The following is a 6,160-nucleotide window of genomic DNA, read 5'->3' on the forward strand; positions in this document are numbered from 1 at the left end:
AGATTTTGTTAATTTACATAAATATAAAAATAGACTTTAGAATATAAAAACTAACTGAAATGACCTTGTGTACTTAGGAAATGACTTAAAAATGTATTATTATAAAAAGGAGCCACCTTTAGTTTTTGTCAGTTTTGTCACCATGATAATGCAGGAGAATGCAGTATTGTATGTTTTGTTGAAACTGGAATGTCTGCATGACTATTTGCACTGCAATATCTGTTCTGACATCCTTAATATTTGCCCCAAACAAATTACCCTTTAAATATATAAACTAAAACTAATGCTGAAACTAATAATAACATTTAAATGACACTTAACACAACTAAATCCTAATCTAGAATAAGAATCCTCCTTCTGGAAAGCAACTGAAACTAAATTGAACTGAAAAGCCAAATCGAAATAAAAAAAAAAAAAAACACAGATACGGAGCCTTTAAGGCCTTCATGGCTCCCAAAATCCCAGCACAAGGATTTCCTCGAAGATTATCCATATACTTCCAAAATGGAAAACACACTACCACTCAAATGAAAAAATATTCTCCTCATTTATATCTATCTATCTATCTATCTATCTATCTATCTATCTATCTATCTATCTATCTATCTATCTATCTATCTATCTATCTATCTATCTATCTATCTATCTATCTATCTATCTATCTATCTATCTATCTATCTATCTATCTATCTATCTATCTATCTATCTATCTATCTATCTATCTATCTATCTATCTATCTATCTAAGTTGCATCTCTCAGTGGATCGGAAAGTCCCTCACGACGTGTACAGTGTTAAGATGCAACATTACATCTTCATTGCAGATGCAAATACTGTGTTTTTATTGTGTAAGGTTATATGGATAGAATCTATCCATCCATCCAGTAGTTGTACTTGCTTTATCCTATAGATGGTGACAAAATATTGGATCCTCGCTGACATTAAGTGTGATGCAGGGTGCACCCTGGTGGGCTAACACAAACAGACCGACAACCATGCACGCTCACCCTAACAACCATTGTCTATTTTGGAATCACTGGTTTTCTTACCATACATGTTTTTGCACAATGGGAGGAAGTCGATCTTATATGATACGCTAAAATATACAACTGCACAGTCTGTTGAATTTTTAAAATAAGCTTAAGTTGGAGTGTGATCAAATAAAACAGTTCTGAGAAGCAGTGAGAGAGCATATTCAGAATATATTGTCCATAGATATTCCACTGCAGCCACAGCTTTTCATATTAGGTTTATGTCAAGACAAATGCAACATTAAAAGAAATGACAAATCTTTGTTTCTTACTGGCCCAAAAAGTCATACCTTTATTACAGAAAAAGGTCGGTAGGCAGCGTGTGGGTAGATGGATTTAAAATTTATCCACAGCTCTCCCCTTTGACAAAAATGATTGCTGTAAGGGCCAAGCAGTCAGTGTTTCACAACATCTGAAGTTCCTTCATAGCTTATCTAGAGAGGGCAGGCTTTGCACATAAAGATGGCAGCAGCAGAAGATGTATAAGAAACCCTCTGCAGCTTCAAATTCGTCAAAGGTTCTTTCAAAAAATGAAAAATCCAACATGTATTGTAAATGAATAGTTAATAGTTAACATGTACACAGGCTGCAATGTCATCCTGACATAACACAATCCTCAACCAAATCTTTCTTCCTATTATTATTTTATAAGTTGTTATTTTCTGAGATGGAGTGGAGGGTGGATTGGGTATGTTAATTCTTCAGTTGTGCTAGCTGGAGACTGTATTATGTTTTAGGGTATTTGTATATAGACACATACATACGAAGCCCTGTTAAGTTGTTAAAATCAACAACAACAAAAACAACAATAAAGTAACTTGACTTTGGCCTGTTATATGCACTTTTTTAAAAAAGTTAAATACCAATTATTTGCTCTCCTATTTTAATAAACACAATTCTTATTTGTTATGCACCACTTAATCACAAGTTGTTTGTCAGTTGTGTAACTAAAATATGTAGAAGAAGCCAGTAATGAAAACATACAGGCTGGTAAACAAGTCAGCTGAGTTGATGAACCAACAGAGCTGTGAAATATGTGGTTAGCTCAGTGTCTCTCTATTGGGAAGTTTTCTATAGGCCATGAATTATCAATTTACTGACCTTTATTTTACTTCCTCTCTCTTGCACAAAGTTTTCCTGTGTTTCTCTTGTATGTGATTTTGGAGCACTGATTGGCTCTGTAAATCAAAGTGTGTCTGACCTGATTCACTTTTACATAGAGTAATATCACCCCCTTCTGGTTAAGCACCTTATTAAAATGCACCAGCTCTGGTTCAGTTCCAAAGTATCATGGATACACACATACACACACATACATACAGGGTGTCCCTCAGTCTGAACACTTGGGCAAAAGTATATATTTTCAAGAAAATTAATTTTTGAACATTTTATTTAACAGGATTATTAACAAATAACATGTTCACTATGATTTCCATCATTTGTGATGCAAAGGTTGATGCGCTTTGTAAGATTCACGTGAATTCGATGTAATAAATCCACATTGCCGTCAATTTTAGCACGTTCACTCTTTATGCGTTCATTCAAGTGTGTTGCATCTGTGATTTTCATTGAGTACACCTTCTCCTTTTTAGCATACCCCAGAAAAAGAAGTCCAGGGGGCTAAGGTCTGGTGAACGTGGCAACCACTACACATGATTCAACCATTCTTTTACCACCGTGGCAAAATGGGCAGGGGCCCCATCTTGTTGGAACTAATCAGGTAGTCCTTCGCCTAGACTTTCAAGTTGGGCCATTAACTGATCTCTCAACAGGGCTAGAAAAGTCTCACCAGTTACATCTTCATCGAAGAAGAATGGCCCCAACACATGAGCTTTCCACAAACCACACCATAATTTTTTGCTCTCCTTGCTGTTTGGAATAATCCACAAAATGCGGATTGCTTTGTGATCAGTGTCAAACATTGTCTATTAACCTCACCATTCACATGAATCTAATCTTCATCACTGAAAAGCACAGTCTTCGGTGAAACAGATGTTTTCATCCAACCTATTGGAAAACCAGTGACACATCTCAATTCGTCTCTCAGGGTCATCCAAATGATGCATCTATTGATCCTACAAATCCCAGACTGCATTGCAATAGCTGTAGGGTAGTGCTCTGGTCCACACCCCAACACAAGGTGATGCACCTTTACTACCCAACGGAGGAAGGCGGGGAGGTGGAAGGAGAGGAAGGGAAGAAGTTAGGTAACCTGTACGTCACAAGCAAATGGATTCTCTGTGAATGCCAGCATGAGTTTCAAGGACTTACCCTTTTAAATGAGCAAAATATTGGATAGAAATATTGTAATGTTGGAGACGTATTTATTTTTCATTATATTTGTGCTGTTGGTTGCACATACAGTATGTGAGTTTACAGAAATGGTAGTGAGGCTAGGGAGTGCTGTTGAGGTAGCAAAGGGTTGGTGTAAGGCAGACATGGGCATCATACGGCCCGTGGGCCACATCCGGCCCGCCGGATGACCCTGACTGGCCCGTATGAGGTCACTGGAAAATATTAAAGGCAGTGCAAATATATTTCATCACAATACATGCAAACAATACGCCTGCACTGCTTTTATTTTGAAAGATCTGCTAAGTTAACGTTTTTTCGCGCGTGCTTTCCACACTTTGCATAAGGTTTATGCTGATTGCCGTTAGCTGAAGATGTCAGCTAACGGCAAAAAAGAAAGATTGATTCCGAATGCAGAGTTTTTAACAAGACATGGACTTCCAAGTATTTCTTCACTGAAGTCAGAGGTAAAGCTGTGGGCTAGTTTGTGGCGAACAGGTCGCGGTGCTCAAGGATTATAATCGAGAAGTACAAACATTTGACTGATGCAGAGCGGGGAGGATGTCTGAAGGTTTGCTAGCTAAACTGCTAAAGCAGCAATGACTTTGTTTTACCAAAGCTCCCATCAAGGGATGCAGCAGTCAAGACGAGTTTTGTAACATCTTACAAAATCGCCAAAAACAGTAAGCCATTCTCTGATGGAGAGTTTATAAAAGAATGTCTGGTGGACTCTGCAGCGTTTATGTGCCCGGAGAAAAAAGAAGCGTTCGTTAATGTGACCCTTTGGAGGCGAACCATAACGAGGCGGGTGGAGAGCATCGCCGAAAATCTGGAGCTTCAGCTGCACAACAGTGGACGATTTTGACGTTTTGTCCTTGGCTCTGGACGAGAGCTGTGATGTCCGTGACACAGCCCAGTTACTCATCTTTGTATGTGGACTAACAAAAACCTTTGAGATGACGGAGGAGCTGGCAGCTGTGCAGCCAATGAAGGAACCACGACGGTGAGTGATTTGTTCACTGAGGTAAATACACGCATGAACTAGCTGGGACTAAAATGGGAGAATTTGGTTGGTGTTACAACTGATGGCTGTCCAAATTTGACAGGGAAAAATGTTGGACTTTTGAAACGGATGCAAGAGAAAGTGACTGAGATAAACCCAGAACAGAAACTGATATTTTTTTGCATTGTGTTATACATCAGGAGGTGCTGTGTAAGTCAGTGCTAAAAATCAACCACGTGACTGATGATGTAGCTAAAGTAGTTAACTTCATCAGGGCAAGAGCATTGAATTACAGACAGTTTGTTGTCTTTTTGGAGGAGATGATAGTGAACATGGTGACCTTGGTTACCAGACAGCTGTCAGATGGCTCAGTCTGGACAAGGTGCTTAAACGAGTTTGGGATCTGAGAGCAGAGATTCAAGAGTTGGGCATTGTACATCATTGTATTGTGTAATTTACTGTTTTTGTTGAGATATATATTGAGCAGAGCTTTTAAGTGTACTGGTCCGGCCCTTAACAACCGTCAAAGCTTCTCATGTGTCCCCATATGAAAATTAATTGCCCACCCCTGGTGTAAGGGATAGAAGAGAAGAGTACGGGAGCGGGGGGCTTGAGCAGACTTGCATGTATTGCGTGAAGAGCTCACTAAAAGTTATGAGAAGATCCAGAATGTGTGATAAGTGATTATTTTATGCACCCAAACACCCACGATGCTTACATGTCCGCGAACTGGGAGGAAAACTCTTTCAATTCTGAGGTAGGCACAGTAAGGGGTGGGTGAAAATCAATCCGATTGTGACACTTGGGACTGTGGAACAGGAAAGTGTGTGAAATTTCCAACATCAAGCTGTTGTTCAAACAGGCTCAGTTTTGATTCAAATGCAGCCATATCATTCATCATTACCAGCACAACCGACAAGTGCACTGTTATATTGGAAAGGACTGACTACGTCCACGAAGCTCTCCGGCAGTTACAGGATCAGACCTATCACATACCCCTACAACAACCAATACACCGTCAAACAGCAAATCGAATCGCAAACATTCTGGAGACGTTAGTTTAAAAAAAAAAAAAAAAAACTTACCAAAAAAGCCTACATAAAGGGAGAACACACCCCTAGGCCAAGGTATTTTTACCTGTTACCAAACATACATAAACCCCCAGAATCTTGGACCATTCCCCACAAGATCCCTATGGGAGTAGGTCGCTGAATACCTGGATTCCTTCCTCACCCCCTTGTCTAACCAGCCACCTCAAAGACACACAAGACTTCATCCAGAAAAATGAAAATCCAGGAACCCTGCATCCCGTTCACAATGGATGTGAACAGCCTATACACGAACATCGATACGACCCTGGCAATGACACCAGTAAAAAAATACCTCAAAAAGTACCCAGCGGATAACTGACCCCACCAGGAAATCCTCCAGCTCTTTCACCTCAGTCTAACCAGGAACAATTTGGAATCTGACCAAAAGTACTACCTCTAACTTAAAGGGACAGCCGTGGGGAAATGCTTTGCGCACACACACACACACACACACACACACACACACACACACACACACACACACACACACACACACACACATATAAATAATGTACTGTACTACATTATATTATACAGTATTTTACTGTGCTATGCTATACTGTACTATACTGTAATGTACCATACTATACTATTATGTACTGTGCTATGCTGTACTATAATGTACTATACTGCACTTTAAGGCACCATACTATGCAATACGATACCAGACTACACTGCAGTATGTTGTTTTATGCTAAGCAATGTTGCACTACACTAGGCAATACTAGACAATTCTACACTATA

The sequence above is a fragment of the Amphiprion ocellaris genome, chromosome 17 (genome assembly GCF_022539595.1).
Source record: "Amphiprion ocellaris isolate individual 3 ecotype Okinawa chromosome 17, ASM2253959v1, whole genome shotgun sequence".
Classification (NCBI taxonomy): domain Eukaryota; kingdom Metazoa; phylum Chordata; class Actinopteri; family Pomacentridae; genus Amphiprion; species Amphiprion ocellaris.